Source organism: Phasianus colchicus, chromosome 6, assembly GCF_987193195.1.
Source record: "Phasianus colchicus chromosome 6, bPhaCol1.hap1.1, whole genome shotgun sequence".
NCBI lineage: Eukaryota > Metazoa > Chordata > Aves > Galliformes > Phasianidae > Phasianus > Phasianus colchicus.
In genome coordinates, this window is record NC_143441.1 from 24,986,219 (window position 1) to 25,004,688 (window position 18,470).

The 18,470-nt window shown below is 38.0% G+C and overlaps 1 long non-coding RNA gene across 1 annotated transcript in view; it reads right to left on the reverse strand.

Moving 5' to 3' along the window:
- Window positions 1–2,725: 2,725 nt before the first annotated feature.
- LOC149917501 (uncharacterized) overlaps window positions 2,726–18,470 on the reverse strand; it is a 116,615-nt gene continuing 100,870 nt past the window's right edge. Inside the window, exons 3-4 of the long non-coding RNA XR_016467496.1 lie at window positions 6,735–6,810; window positions 2,726–2,948 (exon numbers count right to left, since the gene is read on the reverse strand). This is a non-coding gene — a long non-coding RNA (uncharacterized LOC149917501). The remainder of the gene's footprint in view (window positions 2,949–6,734; window positions 6,811–18,470) is intronic.

Sequence of the window (18,470 nt, forward strand, 5' to 3'; positions counted from 1 at the left end):
CTAGAATGAAACAGTTATTCTCTGCTCTCAGGAACTGTGTGAATGTTTGACGATGGCAAACAGGACTGACACAGCAGGCTGTTTGCCCTAAGCACAGAATTCTAGTTGGTGCTGGCATCAAAGCTAATCCTCTAGCTTCCATCCCCAGGCACATTCCCTGCTCCTACAACCCACTAGAAGAACTGCAGTCCTGCTCTGTACTTGCCATTTGGATGCTACGTGAGGATGACACATAGGTTAGGGACAGGCAAGAGATTTTATCCTTCCAAGGCCTGTTCCTTGCTCCCTTTGCCTTCCTCCCGTGCAAATGGCTCCTTCACCCCTCATCCTTCAGGCAGCTGCAACCATGATCTCTTCTGATATGACAGTTGTCTCTGTCCAGTGGTCTTGGTATAAAATTAACCTATGATCAAAATAAAAATTTCCTTCTCACGCTATATCTGAAGTTTGAATTCCGGTTCAGTTATAGTTCAGACAAATTCAATAATACAAATGAAATAACAAAATTACTTAATTTCCTTGATGTTGTCCCCATAATGTAAAGTTATAAAAATAAACAAAAGGTTAACTAGGTTGAATTATTGCCCAGAATTATGGATGGCTGCATAATATGGATATAAAAAAAAAGGTGATGGGGGGAATCTAAAGTGCACAAAGCTACAATTATTTTGCTTTTAATTAATGTAAAGATAGGAAATAACACAGAGTAGAAAAAATAACACCAGTCCTGTTTTATTTTAAACCTTTAAGACATCCCACATATGCATAGATCTAGGTATAAAAAGCCACATATGTGTTTTTATACATGTGTACTTCTTGGAATAGTGACTTCTGTGTGATTTCTCCACTATTTCCACAGATACCAGGTTAAGCTGAGGAATACAGCAGACCAAATAACATTCCAGGATAGACATAATCAGGGAGATTTTGACAATCTAAATAAAACTCTCCCTTTGTATTGAATGGAGCTTGATTTAAAATTATTTTAAACCTTTCCTTCAAAGAGTTACCTCCTGTGGGATGTTTCCATGTGTCAGCAGTGCAGGGTAAGTACTGCTGTCAGGGGCCTGTGAGCTGTGCAATGGCAGGGACAAGCAGCACCTTGTCAGTGGCTCAGTCCAGGAGGTTTGGGTCAGCGACACTGAGACAGAGGAAGCTTTGGAAGAGCTTTGGGGGAACATCAGTGCCCCTCTCACCACTGCAACATTCAGGCACACTGCAGGGCTTGTCTGCAAACAGCCTGGGGCAATTTTTTAATGCTGACCTGTTAATTAGTTTGTTCTGGTTTGTCCTTGACATGTTACAATATTATTATTGTTACTGTAGAAGAAATACATAGAAAGACAGAAAGTAGAAAACCAAGGCAACTGGACTCTTCCTGAAGCCAAACAAGTGGAGAAAGGAGCTGAGCGTGGTGAAAGCCAGCAAGTCAACAGTCGTCAGAGTCAGTTTGATGTGGGGACAGAGCAGCTGGAGAGTACAAAAAATTTTTGCAGTGTGATTTTCAGCAAAGAAGGAAGAAGAGGGGAGATTATAGGAATCAAACTAAGACATGAATGTTTTCTTATACTAAGGTTTGGGAATTTTTTTTAAATCCCTTTAATTTCCTCATTCTTTATTACTGGCAGAGTGTGGGCTTATACGAAGTTTTATACAGTTCAATGACTAATGTGTGGTAGGTATGTTGAAAGATATTTCTTTTGTCTTTTTAACCAGAAATTGACCTCGTGGGAGTATCCCCACAATGCCCAGCAATAAAAATGAGAAGTTATGGACATGTTGCAACAAAACTTGATTATCACTGACAAAAATTACTACGCAACGAAACAACAAAATATGCTGATATACACACTATATATATCAATACTTATACTTTCTACACTTTAATATAGTTTATACACACTAATAGATATGACTGCTTAAAGTAAAAACTATCAACCATACTTACCTCTTGGTTGAAGTTTCCATATTGACAAAACTGTTTCATTATTACAACTGGTTGAGATACTGCTTTCCCTTGAGAATATTTCCATTAAGACTATAAAATCTATTTCCATCAGGTTTTATTGAAAACATTAAATTTTTGTAAGAAGGGGTTTGTGGTGTAAGATATTACTTTTCTAGAAGCTGTTATTATTAAATGGAGGGAAAACCTATTATTGAAAAAAGAACCAATAACCTTAGTTAATAGCTAGAGCAAGATGACAAACAATAAAGTCCTCCCTAAGGGATTGAGATGTTAAGCAGCCATTTATATGCATAGGCTTCCAAACTGAAATACAACAGCCTACAGTTACACAAGGGGTGACAAAATACTAAGTCATTGCAAATAAAATTAAAATTTACATTAAATTAATCCCACAGTTGAATTCTGTTGTTCAACTGTTTATGTTAATTTGTTTTAGCTTGGTAAGATCAACAGTTTAAAATGGATTAATACAGTCATGGGAAGTGGTATACAACAAACAGAAGTGATGTAATAAAGTTAACTCTAAAAAGCAAATGAATTTCTTGCTTCTTATTGTTTCTCTCTTTCTTGAGCATATAGTTACAGAAAACATCAAAATTTAAAAATAGCCAGACAAAGGAAAATAGGTAACATAGCCGAGAATCATAGAATCATAGAATCATAGAATCATAGAATAGCTCAGGTTGGAAAAGACCTTAAAGATCATCGAGTTCAAACATGACCTAACCATACTACCCTAACAACCCTCCACTAAATCATGCCCCTGAGCACCACTTCCGAACAGTTTTTAAACATGTCCAGGGATGGTGAGTCAACCACCTCCCTGGGGATCCTATTCTAGTGCTTAACAACTCCTTCTGTAAAGAAGTGTTTCCTGAAATCCAACCTAAACTTACCTTGGCACAACTTGAGGCCATTTACCGTCGTCCTGTCACTTGCCACCAGTGAGAAGAGACCAACCCCCTCTCGCCGTAAGCACCTGTCAGATATTGGAAGTGAGCAATAACGTCTCCCCTCAGCCTCCTTTTCCCCAAACTGAATAGCCCCAGTTCCTTCAGTCTCTCCTCATAGGGCATATTCTCCAAGCCCTTCACAAGCCTTGTTGCCCTTCTCTGGACCTGCTCCAGCACCTCAGTGTCCTTTCTGTTCTGAGGTGCCCAAACTGAACATAGCACTCAAGGTGAGGCCTCACCAATACTGAGTACAAGGGCAGGATGTAGATGAGATTTACAAGTATACGCTCAATCTCTATTACAAATTAAGAATTAAGAAATTAACGGTGCATAATAAAACCCTCAAATGCTCCTGTAAGCTAAGACAAAAAATGTTTTCTACAATCCAAAACCAAATGCAGGCAAGCACACACTGTAATGGTGACACTCAGAAAATACAATTTCCAACCTTTTGTTTATATAGTTAAGCAAACATCATTACTCTCATTCTAAACCTGGGGAAATGAAGCTCAGCATGGTAGGGATGAGAAGAGAAGGGAGCCAAATTTTCCTTTCCTCAGCAGCTTTGAAACATTTCCTGCTGTGCTAAGTTATGACTCTCTGCGAGCCTACCAGCAGCCACAGTGCCAGCCAGCAGAACGGCTATTCTAGGAGCAAACCATCCTAGCCCTCCCCTGTCCTCCCTGGATCTCCCTACCTAATCAAGGAGTGCATGAATTTGCCTTCTTATGCCTCTTTTTTCCTCCCTGTTCTACATAGATTTCCTTTGACAGTAGATCCAGCAGCTAAATAAGTCCTTCCTATTATTTAAACATATCCCTCTGTTTCTCCTTTCAGTTCATCAGTTTTTCTTCTTCTGAAAGGTCTAAACTGTTTTTAAACTTTTTGAAAATGTCTCACTTTGGCAGTTATGATCTTTTGATCTTGCCATAGATTTTCAACTCTCCTTGTCTTTTTTTTTTTTTAATGTATACATATATATACAGAGGAATCATGTTGCTCAGCTTCAGTTAGTACTGCTCACGTTTAAACTCCCAGCATGACTGGGGCTTTTGCGTTAGCAGATATTTTCTAAAGCCTTAATCAACTCACGGCATCTCTCAACACATTGAAACAATTCATAATTTTAACATGTCAGCCAAAACTTTCCATCTGACCATAGAAATCTTTCACCAAAAAAAATCCAAGAAATCCCAATGAAGAAAACAGAAACAATTTATAGCATATATTTTGCTCCTGTTGCACGTGAGACTACTTTTATTAGTTATCCTAGAAAATGACTGCTCCCAGCATGTAAGTACTATTCAGTCATGCAATCAGAATCACAGAATCACAGAATCACAGAATCGTAGGGGTTGGAAGGGACCTCCAGAGATCATCGAGTCCAACCCCCCTGCCAAAGCAGGATCCCTACACCAGGTCGCACAGGTAGGCGTCCAGGCGGGTCTTGAATATCTCCAGAGAAGGAGACTCCACAACCTCCCTGGGCAGCCTGTTCCAGTGCTCCGTCACCCTCACCGTAAAGAAGTTCTTGCGCACATTGGTGCGGAACTTCCTATGCTCCAGCTTCTGGCCATTTCCCCTTGTCCTGTCTCCGCACACTGCTGAAAAGAGTCTGGCCTCGCCACTTTGCCCCCCACACCTTAGATATTTATAGACCTGGATCAGGTCCCCTCTCAGTCTTCTCTTCTCAAGGCTAAACAGACCCAGCTCACTTAGCCTTTCCTCATAGGGGAGATGCTCCAGGCCCTTCACCATCTTTGTGGCTCTCCGCTGGACTCTTTCCAAGAGATCCCTGTCTTTTTTGTACTGGGGAGCCCAGAACTGGACACAGTACTCCAGATGAGGCCTTACCAGGGCAGAGTAGAGGGGGAGGATAAGATGTGTAAGGGGGAGGATCAGATGTGTAAGACACATATATCATGGAACCAAAAAAATCATTTAGTATAACTTATTTTTAGATTTCTTTGGAAACTCTTAAATTCTTCCGAAAAAGAATAAAGTCTGCTCTGTCTTGGTTCAGTTAGATCAGATAGTCTAATTTTCCATACTTGTTTTTCTTAACACAAACATGTTACAGACACCACTAAAGAAATCTCAGTTCTTTCTAATTAATACCAATTTTAGCACATAGTTATGGCTGAAAAGCTTCTGGTTTTATATTATTCAAAACTTAACTGTAAACTTCATCAGTGGTTCAAAAAGGTAGATCAAACTTCAGAGCACAATCACTTCAGTAGTGTAAAATTTACCAGGTACTTTTTGAGTAACAGTATTTATAGAGTACTGACATGACTGCAGTGTTGAGGTGTACCACAGTTAACTGATCCTCTAGCTTAAGACTAGTTAAGGAAGTATGGTTACTTAATGGATTTTTTTCCTCTTCTTATTCTCCAAAAAAATTCTTTTTACCAGCCCACGGTGTACCATAAAGATCATTTAACTTGCTGTCCCATAGTCTTGTTGCAGCATTTTAGCTTTGCTTTTGCAGAAAGCTCATCACTCAGTCAGGCGAGAAATCATTTTTTGAAACATGCACATAGAGTTTCTTCCAAAGATCTCTTAAACCAAAATTGAGGAGAAAGTACACTATAGATATTTGTTCAAAAAAATGTGAATCAGTAATTAACAGAATTTCTGCTGTCTTTGTAAAGCTGGACTTGGGAGGCACTGCCAATCTGAGCAGGAGGAATATCAAAAACAAACTAGTTTGGGAACAAAACAATCATCAGCTAGTCATTCCTCAAACTTGCATGGGGAGGAAATGCTTCTTGTGACTAAAAGAAAAAATAAGTTTCTGTAGCAACAGATGCATTTTTGGCAGGACATCACAAAAATAATTATGTAAGAACTCATATGTGTTCAAGATATTTCAAAACCTGAATTTACAGCAGGATGAAGAAGTTCCAAATCACACAAAGCATAACACAAAAAATCTTGATGGTGTATGTATGTTAGCACTTTATCACCTGCTACTGTTATTGTAATGTGCACCACTCTGCTCTTTGTAGTTACAGGCAAGATTTTTAAATTTTGTGCAAATAAAGTATGCCATTTTTAATGCAGAGAACACAAGAAGCATAAGGATGGAAAGATTGATTTAATTTTTTTATTGCTAGCATTGCTGTGCATTTATCTATGATATTGTCTGCACTAAAGACTGGTGCATGTTGCAACAGCTCTGTCATAAATGTTTACTAAACTCCCCACATTGAGGTACACATAGATATTGCACTCAGATACCTTCATTGCACAAAGTTCAACCTATATGACTATGTATGTTTTTGATCAAGAAGATGTAAATTCCTGAATCTCCATCATTAAAGCCTTTGCTGGCATAAACTTTTGTCACTTTCCAAAGACTAAACAGCTCAGTTTAGCAAGAAGTTCTTCCTTCACTAAGCCCTGTTTGTTTTGTTTTTGTTTTTTTTTGTTTTTTTATTTTTTTACAGAGGAGTATATCCTGAACAAACATGGAAGATTGATGATAAACAGGAATACGAGACACTGAAACAAAATACATAGCAATTACACCTTTTATCAAAACATTGCTAAGCTTGATACCTTGGAAGATCTGTCTCACTTCAAATTTAGAATCAATGTCATAAACTAAAAAAAACATTGTTCCATTCTCTTCAGAGAAGCCGAATGACACTACTCTAAATTGTATGAAATAATTAACTTTAAAGGTACTTTATGTCAAACTGTTTATTACAGAGCATCAGAGGCTTAAGCATCACCAGATGCATTATCTACTACTAAGTACTGATATGCACTACGCAGTGACGCTGCATGAAGTTTCTGATACCTACCAAGGTAAGTTGCCCTGGTCCTTGTCATAAAATACAGCAATCTGTCACATGCATTTTACACTGTTGTCTGAAGGCCCTGCAAATACAAACAGACAGATTAGATCCATATAAAGTTCACATTTCTTGTTACTAATAGCACTGAGTCTTAAATATAATGTCGATGTGCAGGATTTAAAGAAAAACAATCCACGACATGTCTCATGTTCTATAACATATGCTAGACTAATGCCACAGGACAAAGCTGATAAGGTCTTACAAAATGTCACTTCACGCTGAATTTTATTTACTGTTGTTGGCAATTATGCATGTAAAAATAGGCTATTTATACAATAAAGATTTCTAAAGATGTGTCATATGTTCATGGTTAAATATGTTAAATGTCACATTAAAGCTGACATGGCCATAGCTCAAGGCAAAAACACTGTCAAGCTGCCCATGACCCAGATGCAGTGTATGTCATCAAGCTGATTTTTTTCTTTTTGACTGCAGTTTATAGTGCATAATGTTGCATATCAAATGTCATACAAAAGCGTTTCTTGCCATGAGATATTTTTTCTCTCCCTTTGAGTACTCAGTTATAGTTGATCTTGTAAGCCAAGACATTGAGAATATGTTTCAGTTAGTGCTAGTCTCCCTTTTATTGGTAAATACATATGTGTACACATAAAAGTAAACAAATTAGAACAAAATTAAATTACTAATGGGGCTTGATTTTTAGAAGAAATCAATAGCACTACACTGATCTTAGTATAGGCAAGTAGACTTTCTGGAGAAGTTTTGAATATGTAGGAAGACAGAGTTTTCTACTAAAATTGTGTTAGACTGCTTATGAATTGGCTGAAAATGCTCTTTCGATGACATTAATCACCCTCAGGCATTGACTTTATCCTTTCATTAGCGGAGAGAATCAGTGCTTTTAAGAAAAAAGTTTAAAGAAAATAATTATTCCCAGAAGAAACCATTTGAGTTCTTTTCTCTGATTTCAACCTCTTATTTTGGACTTGTAGTTTCCTCCCAAGTTTCAGTAGCAATTGACTCAGAAGACTACCTCTGGAGTAAACCATTCTGAGTGGTGATTTATAATATTTTAATTATCCTTAATATATGGCTTTTTAACACAGCTGGGCCAGCAATGTATTGTACTGGGAATCTGTTCCTGCTGGCAGATAACATGTTATTTTCTGCCAGACAGATTTCTATCACCACTCATAATTTTTTTTCCATGAAGTGGGATATTTATAAACACTGTTTCAAGCAGGCATTTGCAGCATAAGTTATCACCAATTAAGTCCTCTAGGAGCCTTTCCAGTTCATCCTAGGGAATAGGCATTTTTCATGTTTTATTGTAGCTCTAGAAAATATGGATTAAAAGTAGTAAAAGGGTTGACTTGGACTGGTGAGGGTATTTACGAACGGTTGAGTAACGAACGGTTCATGTCACTCGCAGAGAAGACCCAAGAAAGGTTTCTAATATTGTATCATAAAATGTCTTTCTAGTTTCCACAAGAAGCAAGCTAATACATTCTGAACTAGATTTACAACACTTATCTTCTCATAGCAGATCAGCTCTAATTATAACACTTCAAAGAGAGAAAAGTTGAGCTGAATCTCTATCTCTGTCTCTATCTCCTGATGGGAAGGCCCTTGTCATTTGGGTGAAGAGCAGAGGGTATATTCTCTTTCCTGCGCCCCACCCAGTACATGCTGCTGTAATGACTCCATGCTGTAAAGAGCCTTGTCAGGGTCTTACATCTTCATTGTTAGGCTGAGCCACAACCCATTCACTTTAGCGTAGGGCAGAAGCAATACTACTCAGTCATATAACCAGTACTCCTTGAGAAGGCTTTGATGGAGCTGTTTGGCATCAGAAGTCAAATGCTTCCTGTAATCATGACTACTCCAACTATAATTTCTTTTACTGAAACAGAAATGGGCTCTGACAAATATCAAAATGAGTGCATTTTAGTTAAAGAATGAAATGTCTGACATAAAATGCTGCTTTCTCCTAAACAGGAGGTAAAGGTAATTATTCATATTATACAACACAATGGAAACTATCTTTTATTTGTTTGGTTTCCCCTGTCCCCACCACATAAGGAATTTTGGATTATGGAGCATTTGTTCCAAGTGGAACCAAATAGAAACACTGATATCCAATGGCCTTTCACAAAACAGATTTTCCATCTTTAAAACATTAAGAACTCTGCAGAGAGATGGAAATTATGGCTCAGTTCTGTTTTGTCTCTTCAACTGACAACACAGAAAAAAGAAGCACAAGCTCTACTTAGTCCCCCAGAGAGTGCCTGTAGAGCTTGGAAGTTGCCATGATAGCCAGTGCGGAAAGAAAAGAGAGATGGCTTTCAGCTTGAGGCACTCACAATGTCCCAGGGCTTGCATCCTCGGATGCTAAGTAAGCTTTAAGATCCATAGAATGACTAATCTCCATATGGATGTGAAGCAGAGAAGATACTACATGTGTATTTTAGTAGCATCAGGGCCAGACACAGAACATAGGAAAAAGGAGTATTCATTTCTGGTATGTTTTCAACATACATTGTTTCTTATCTAAAACTAAATGAAATACATCGCTTAGGCTAGTATCTGAAGGTCCTAAGCAATTATATGGGCAGAGAAAACCCCCAGATTTCCAACATTCTTCCTGGGAGATCTGTAATAAACAATCTCACTTGTGTCATACAGCTTTGGGTGCCTCAACAGCCCCATATCTTTGGAGAACTTTAAAGACAAGTAGTTGGAAGGAAGCTTCCCACATGTTTTTAGCACATTACGAAGATTTACAATACAAAGCATGCAAGTCCAAACTTGCTAAGCATATCTTTTATAATTGACTTAAGAAGTATCTTCCAGTGTCTTCACATTTTTTTTTTTACATTTTTAAAGGCAGCAGAAGATACAGAGTCATTCCTGTATTACTCTTCATCTTTGAAGTGCAACACAAGCCACAAATCTACGGCCTCTGTAAGGATAGCATTTAATTAAGAAAAACATGTAAATTATAAATCTGGAAACTACTTTCCTAACAAAAATGAACCAGGTTCTAAATTTAGGCTGTTACTAATGATCGCAAGGGAATTATACTGTTATAGTTCAGGTTAGGATTTGACACTTCTGGGGCTGAAATACACAAGCAAAACTGACAGAAGAAGACTACATAATAAAAAAGAAACCAGTTAACTTCACTTCTCTATATGCTTCCTAATTCTGCAGAAGTAGTTCAGCTGAAATCTTTTTATGACATTTTGCATCTGTTAAAATCACAAGAGGTTTTCTGGTTTAGCTGAAATAGAATCTGCCTTGCAGGGAGGAGTTAAGTTATACCTGGCAACTGAGAAGTCCCACCCTTGCAGTATCTAGATGAAAAGAAAAGCAAGAACTAATGTGAGTTACAGGATGCCAGATCTTTTCTGAAACATTTTTGTTGAGGATGAAACCTTAGCTTGTTTCTAAACACATTCTATAACCTGTCCCCACATACATTGCTCCAACCCAGTGCTGCCCCTTTTCCCTTGAACCTCCGCTTATTCCAACAGCCATCTTCTTCATCTCTTTTGATCTCTGAGCATGATCAAGTTCAGACCAGCTGTGTGGGCTCAGACTTTGGTGGGGTCCTCATTTCTGGTTGTGACTTGATTCTCCCTTTCACTTTTCTTCGCATAGATAAAATTAACAGCATGCCTTTGCTTGTCTCTGTCAGATTTTAATCTGAATGTCAGCATTATTCACTGTGGTATAGGTAACAAGACTTAGACAATGGAGAAGGAAATGAAAGTACAGCATTGGCAATGAACAGAACATAAAAAGGCCAACTACTGGTTGAGGCCAGGAAGAAGCAAATGCCTATATTCATGTCCCACCCTTGCAGTATCTACCCAGAGAAAGTGTTGCCAAAGCATATATAAATAAATACTGTTGCCAAAGCATATATAAATATATATACTGTATTATTTCTTGGAATTGTGACCATCTGTCACTGAATTAAGTAGTGCTGCATAACTGGAGTAACAAAAAGCCCTCATTAAAAATACAATTATTTTGTAGATACAAATAATAGATACAAAGTAGGAAGGAAAACAAGGAACAAAGAGAAGAAGGGACAAAGATAAAGTGATGTGCTTAAGGGAAACAACACTGTAAGAGCCAAGGAAATCCAAAGGTTTTCCTACTGCTTTACAGGTTCTAAGTGCTCTGTTTCATAGATCTAAACTGAAATTTACTGATATCAGTGAAACTAGACCCACTGAAGCTGAACTTGGAAACAGACATTCTTCTGTTAAGATCACTTCTTGTTCCTTTTTCACAGACTGTATTGTGTTTAAAATAAAGCTGGCTGAGAGGTCTTCTGTAAAGTGAGTTCTTGCTTGAAAATGCCATTTCTTCTAAATCAGCTCTTTTTATGAAAGTGAACAAGCTTCAACTTGACACTAGGCTCTTGGCTATACTATTCTTGAAGGCATTTCATGTTTTATTAATAGTAATTCATATAGACTGAGGAGAGAACACTGATTGGAGCAATTGGCTCATGTTCACCTCCCTGCTCTGCTGCTGTCAGCACTGAGATGAATTCTCTGACTAGACAGCAAGACTGGGAAAGAACTTTCTCTACCTCTGTTGCAGTATAAGCATTCGCCTCACTAATTTTTCAAAAGCTTTGAAAAGTGTATATGCTTCCTTCTGCTTCCTTCTATTCAAGTTGTATCCTCCCTCAGATAAAAAGTTAAAAAAAAAAAAAAAAAAAAAAAAAGATGCTTTCCATGTCATCTGCACTGTCTCCCTTGCTGGTTCTTTACTGCACATTTCACTTTAAGATTTGTTTCTCTCACCTATTTCCCACTGTTTTCACTAGCTAACGGTAGAATTCAGGGTGCCAGACTTCTAGGCTTTTCTTTGGGAGAGGATTCATATCGAAGTCCTGCTCCTAACAGACACCTTGAGACAATTTACTTCACTTTAAAAGCCATGGCAGTACATAAAGCATCCCTAATAATCTGAATCAGTGATGTAACATGCCTTGTTGTTCAGTCACTGAGATATTAGTGTAATGTACTGGTATTAGTTATACCAAGCAATTTGACTGTGCAGTGATACCCAGTGTACCATAAGCATAAAAAGAGAGGAGTAAGGGATAGAAATTGAAAAAAAAAAAAAAAAAACCTGCAGAAATCTTACTTAAAAATAATAATGTAAATAGTGTAGTACAAAGGGACATGGTTAGTGAGTAATACTGGTGGTAGGTGGATGACTGAACTAGATCCTAGAGGTCTTTCCCAACCTGAATGATTCTGTTATTCTACAACATTCCACCACAGCAAGACTACAAAAGTTAACACGCTTGAACTGAAATTCTCATAGCACTTTCTTGTCAATTTCTTTTTAAAATTTGTCCAAGACTCTGAAGTTGTCAAGTGTAAACTAGGAAAAGTAAAGCCAAGTTTTTACAAGAACTGATAAACAGCCCTCTGTCCCACATTCATCTCACTGCAGAACAAGATCTCATCTTCCCATGAGAACAACTTATGTCTATAGTCAACAAGCTAGTTTATACTAATTCAAATTCTATTCAGTCTTCAGTCTATCCGTTCTGTCCCTGAAAAGTACAGATAGGGCACTGGAAAAGAACTGTTCTCTTCCGACTGCGTCAGATCACCTGTCCTGATCAGCAACATATCAACATATTTAGGAAATTTTACATGGAATTTTTCATCCGTTGACAATAACTGTAGTACTGCAAAGACAAGAGAATGTTTTATGTTCTAGAACCTCAGCCAGAGCAGCTCATTTATTTAAATACAGGAACACATCTTTTCCACAACTTCTGAACTAGGTAAAAATAAATAAAATTGCTAGAGAGTTGAGGAATTCTGCCATAAAAACCTTGTCCCCAAACAGCGTGCTTTACCCTCGTACTTCCTTTTATCTATGCTTTTATGTTCTCATATGCTGGCATTATAGACCCTGCAGGAAGTGGTTTGTGGGAAGAATGTTTCATAGCAGAGAGATGTAGCTGCACTGCCTTGAAGGGGAAAAAAAACTAATCGAAGCACATGCAATTTTGCATAGCCTTAAAAAGAAACAGTAAGTTGAAGATAAATCAACATGGGTTTTCATTCTTTCATTCTGTTATGTACATGTAAGTAGGTCTTTATGTTGCTTGGTGGTTGCTAAATGTAATCTAAAAGCACAGGTGTTTTTCCTTTTCTCTTTTTATTATTTTTTTCCATTCTTGAGAGAAATGATGTGGTATAGACCACAATAAAACTTACTAAACCCCAGAAGGAAGGCCAGTTCTTCAGAAATGCCAGTAATTGCAGAGCAGATAGCACAACATGCAAACAATTCTGTCAATTTCAGCCACTTGCCAGTCTTCGGGACCTTTCACAGTGAAATTCAGAGTCTTTCAAACTATGTAGAATAGGCTTTTCTCTTCAGATGATAACAGGTCTTCCTTTCTTCCAGCCATTTTTGTTTGGACCTTGGAAGATAACCTCACTATCACCTGTCTCCTTCATCTGGATTTCTTCCTTTTCTAAAAATAAACCATAGCTACTATTCTGTGGACCATAACAGCCTCAACCAAGCACCTCTTATAGATCATAAATCCTAGTCTGTAGCAAATATAAGTGAAAAAATGCACTGCTTTTACATTCGGTTTTGGTGAGCAATTCAGAAGAGAGTGAGTGGGAGAAAACCATGATTTCTTTTTCCCTCCTCCCCCAATTTGCTTTAGCCATAGAAGATATTCTGAGATAGAGCCATTCACATTTGGAGCAAAGTATGGCCTTTTTTTTTTTTTTTTTTTTTTTTTTAATAAAGACGTTTGTGGAGACCAACCAAGCAAGGATGGAATGGTTATAAAGCTACTATGGGATTCAGCTGCACAGACAGCTTCCAGAAAGTTTTCAGGTCAGATGTGAGGAGATGAATTTCTGTTATCAATTTTAAAATAAGAAATAAAGCTGAAATTGAAAAACAAGACTGAAAGATTTCAAGCAAATGGAGAACGATATCACAATCTACAGACTGGATGACAAGCCAGTAGAGTGGACGCAGACAAATCTCAAGTCCTCAGTCAGCAACAGAACATTGCTTGGGATGAGTGGGAATGGCCAGGTTTCTGAACACAGTGAGTTGCACATTACTTATTTATAAAGGGCAAGGCAAGCTCTCTGTGTGACTGCAAGTTCCTGTGTGACCTTAAAATCAGCTCTGCTAACATCTTGTCACATTGGAGGCTATAGCAAATAACAAGAGGCACAAAGCATGAGTGCATAAAACACCAGCTGTTAGGAAAAGCTGCCATATTCACATCAATCTGTTGTGTGCTGAACTGAGGAGATTTCAACTCATTGTTTCAGCTCTGCTTTTGGCAGCACGGTTGGATGCATCAACCCAAACTACGTCTGCTGATACTCATGAGCAACTGCCACCCGTTTCCATAGCATATGCATGCATGTAACTGCAGGGGAAAGTCCATACCATCTCTGCTACACTATAGCCCTTGGCTGAGCAGAAGGCTGGGTCATAAACAGAAGCTGTCTGAAATCAAGTCAGGAGTCTCCCCAAAACACTTGCCTAGTATCAAAATTATTATCAATCTTGGTAAAGAATTAACTATTCTAAGCCAAGACCCATTATATTTTCCAGGTATCAATCCCAGGTTGTGACTATGCTTCAGTAACTATGGACTAGCCTACAAGAACTGGCAGTTCTGAGCATAACCAGCTTCCCTCTGGCTACCAACCAGCAGCTGAGCAGCCTCCTTGATCAGCCAGCAGCCTCATGATGTTCAACCATGCAGCCAGAAGCATAGTCCATGTTACTGCTTGCCAAAAACTTAAAGCTCAGATACATGCATCTACACTTGAAGGGAGATTTCTGCTGTCATAATATTGTGACAGCAGTAAAAACAAAATAAGCAGGCATCAGAACCAGGCACAGCATGTCCACTCCTCCAGTTGAGGGTCAAGGTCTGTGCTAAATGAAGCATGGTCTGGGCTTCAAATGTGGTGTAGAGCTAGCCAAGAAGGCAGGAAAGCCTTTGGAGAGAACATCGGGCCTTGTTGAATGAACTCAAAACACAAGGGAATGCAAGATCCAGACATCTGTGTCTCACCCATTACTCTCTAACGTATGACATCATAGTAGATAGAAAGGAAATGCTAGATTTAATACATTAAGACAAAGAGCTTAAACTGAAAAATGGCTATCGCACAGTCTGTTCAAAGCTAGGGCATAGAGGCCATGTTTTTTTTCCTTTCTCTAAGATGAACATAATTCTAGTTAGGTAAGTTGAGCTATTCTGACTCAGTGCAGTGTGAAAAATAGGATATTTTTTCTTAGGCATTATTTAACTTTATTTTTCTAGACATTCATTTTCTCTTATTTTTCTTTTCCTGTTTTTTGTTTTGTTGGGTTTTCTTGGGTTGGAAAGGGGAAATTTACAGATGAGAAAGCAGTAGAATCTTTTTCTTTTACCTTTACCAAGTTTCCAACACAAACAAAATCCCATTTATTGCAAAAAAATACTATTTCAAGATAGAGTTATACTGTGAAATTTCCAGAACTTTATACTTTGTTTCTGAATTGTTTTCTGAATTCTGAAAAACAATCAAGAACTCCACAAAATAACAGCTTAAGACTCTAAGTGAGAAAGGGTTTAATTTATCTGTCACAAATTATACTGATGAGAGCATATCTGCCTGTCCTTCAGAAACAGCTCTGACTTTTCAATGCTATTCACAATTCCAACTTATGATTTTTTTATTATTATTTTGAAAGAAAAATAATAACTTTTGATCGTAATTATCACTGATTTTGAATTAACTTGGATCTTACAAGACATCATCATCAGCCACTTAGCAGAGATGAAATTTTCTCCCTCTCCCTTCTCTGTTAAGATGAGAATCGAGGCATCACAATACTAGCTGATTATTTTCTTAACATTCTGTGAGAACATAAGTTTTTTTTTTTTTTAATTTACACAATAGGAAATGTAATTTTAAAGATCAGGTACGACTTTTGGACCCTGCTTGACAGATAATCTGATTTTCAAAGTTAGTGACGTGAGGAGTTTGAGTTTGCCAACATTACTCTAATCTATGTTGTTTTAAGAGAGCACTTAAATCTGCTATATATTTTTGAAATCTTTGTTCAGTGGTGTTACAGTAAGTACTTTGGCCTGGCTGTCCGACTTATGCTATCACTGTGGCACCTGCACTTTGGTTTCTTTTCTTTTTTTTTAATGCATATTTATAATAGACATTTACCGAATACCCCACTCCAAAACACTGCAGCAAATATTGACCTAAATTTACTTCCAAATTTAATCGTGTGTGACAGCTGCAGAGAAAATATACTGTCCTGAAGAAGCTTCAGTTGCTTAACTATGGCTGCTTCAGCTCTTTTCCCTACTTCAAGTTGCCATTTTTAAGGTAGGAAATGATGCTGTATAAACGTTCTAGTATAAAACTACTCTCAGACAATAAAGCAGAGAATCTCACGTAGTCTGGCAAGTGCTACTTAATACCTAATTTGACAGTTTCTAATCTGTTTTTTTGGCCTTTAGATTTTCATCCAATGCATACTGTTCTCAGACAATGCTAACTTCTCCTTTTAGCTTGAAGACTTACAGTGAAATTTTAGGTGTTTATTTAGCATTGGCTCAGTGGTAATCCTTGAAGCCTCTCTAACACGACATCTTAACGTACATTGACATCTGCATAGCATAACTGGCATGGTGGCGTTTGAATAGAAAGGCAAACATCACAGGCTGCAGTAGCATCAGCCTGCTCCTGTATCACCAACCCTGCCAGAGACACAATGTGTGAATAGCTCTGTGCTCAGCCGTAGAGCTGATACAGGGTGAAAACCATTCCTCCCAAAAACCTCTGTCTGCTCCAAGCGTGGCTCAGTGCCTCAGATAGATAAATATCAAATAAAGGCTGCTCATATCCAGTTAGGATCATCTAACACGTCTTACATCACCAGCACAGGCTACAAACATGTGGTTCCTCAGACAGTGTTCAGTGAAGCTCTTTATTGTCTGCTCAGTTTTATCACAAAGCTAGTCAGCACCACTAGCACTACAAAACCTTCTTTGCAGTAGAACTCACCTAAAGAGCAGTGGAGAAGGGAAAGAATGCAAAGACCTCTGCCAAGCACCTGGAGAGTGGGAGAGAACAGTTCCAGGTGGTACCAAGTAATGACAGTTGTGAAATGCTAATTGGGTTGAGAGGAAGCTAAGATACAGATCAATGATAGTGACTGTGATTTGGCATTCTTTGACTGACCTATTACACTGGTAATGCTGCAAATTAAAATTTAACACAGTCAGTAAAGTTTTGCTACTTTTTATTTTATTCTAGGCTCAGATAAATTAGAATGTATTAAATTGCCTGGAAGGAAAAATATTATGCCAAAATTATACTCTCAGTGATATTCTGCCCTAATAAACTGACAAATAATTACTTTTATGTGCAGTTGCAGAATAAGTAAATAGATAAAACAAGATTTGTCACAAAAACAGGCCATATAACTGGTTTTTATACAAACAGCTATACCTGCTTTACTTAATTTCTCTTCCAGCTTTCTCTTAGAGTTTTAGATTGCTGCACTCAGAAGCCTTGTGCCATAGCCCTGTTCTGAGGGCAGATGTCTGAATGCTGTCACAGATGGTTATGAATGTCTCAGTTTTCATGTCCTGTAAGTTCAATTAATTTATATTCTTATTTATATTCACTTGTAGTCATTATGGTGTGTAAACTCTTCAAATAGGCTCTTCAGCTGAGTGGAAGACTAGAGTGTGGCCTTCCTCTGCTGCATCATGAGACTCTTGAAATGAGCTGCTGAGCAATTTCTTTAGGACTGAGCATTTCTTAGGTTCTATTATGAGTAGCTTCTCAAAAGTGAAAAGTTTGTTAGCTGCTGAAACCTGGATTGCCAAAAATCCCAGCATAGGTGATCTCCATCTCTGCTACAATATTCAAGAAAAAAAAGTACTCAAATCTATTCATTCTGGGAAGCATCAACATTTCTGACCTCGTCACAATGACAAAAGAAAGGGAATGAGATTTGTCCAAAAGTTCACTGACAAATGTGAGAGGAAATATTTTTAAAATTAGTGACAGATATGAAAGGACAGCATATTCCAGGTGAATGAGGAGTAGGCAAAATGTCTCCTCCTTTCAGATATGTTTCTACAAGTTCTATTTTTTTTTAATTCATACTGACAAGCATACACTGAATCTAGCAGATAAATATTTTACTCAGATTTTATGCTGTCACTGACATGTTTGCACAGCAAGAATCAAGTCTACTCGTCATTTTCAGGGGCATGCCAAAGCAAGTGCCAGCCTACACAGCTCAGCTCTTCTCAGGGCAGACTTTTCTCTGATGGTGCTTCCTTCCAGGTACAGCAGGGCAGGGCTACAGCAAACATCTAATTGTCAGTTCAGTGGTCTACTAAATCAAATGCAGCTGGTACTAAGGGGCAGCTGCTTCTATGATAGCTGTGTGTTGTGTACAACAGCCCATCAGTGGGAAAACTGTTCTGGTTGCAGGAATGGGGTGAGTACGTTCCTCCTGCTGACAGCCTCTGCTGTATTAGCAGGGCTGGGGGCATCCAGTGCTGGCTGTGGTCTCACCAAATTTTTAGTAATCACGTTATTAATCAGAATTTTACCCAGCAAAAAAAAAAAAAAAAAAAGGATTTGCATGAAT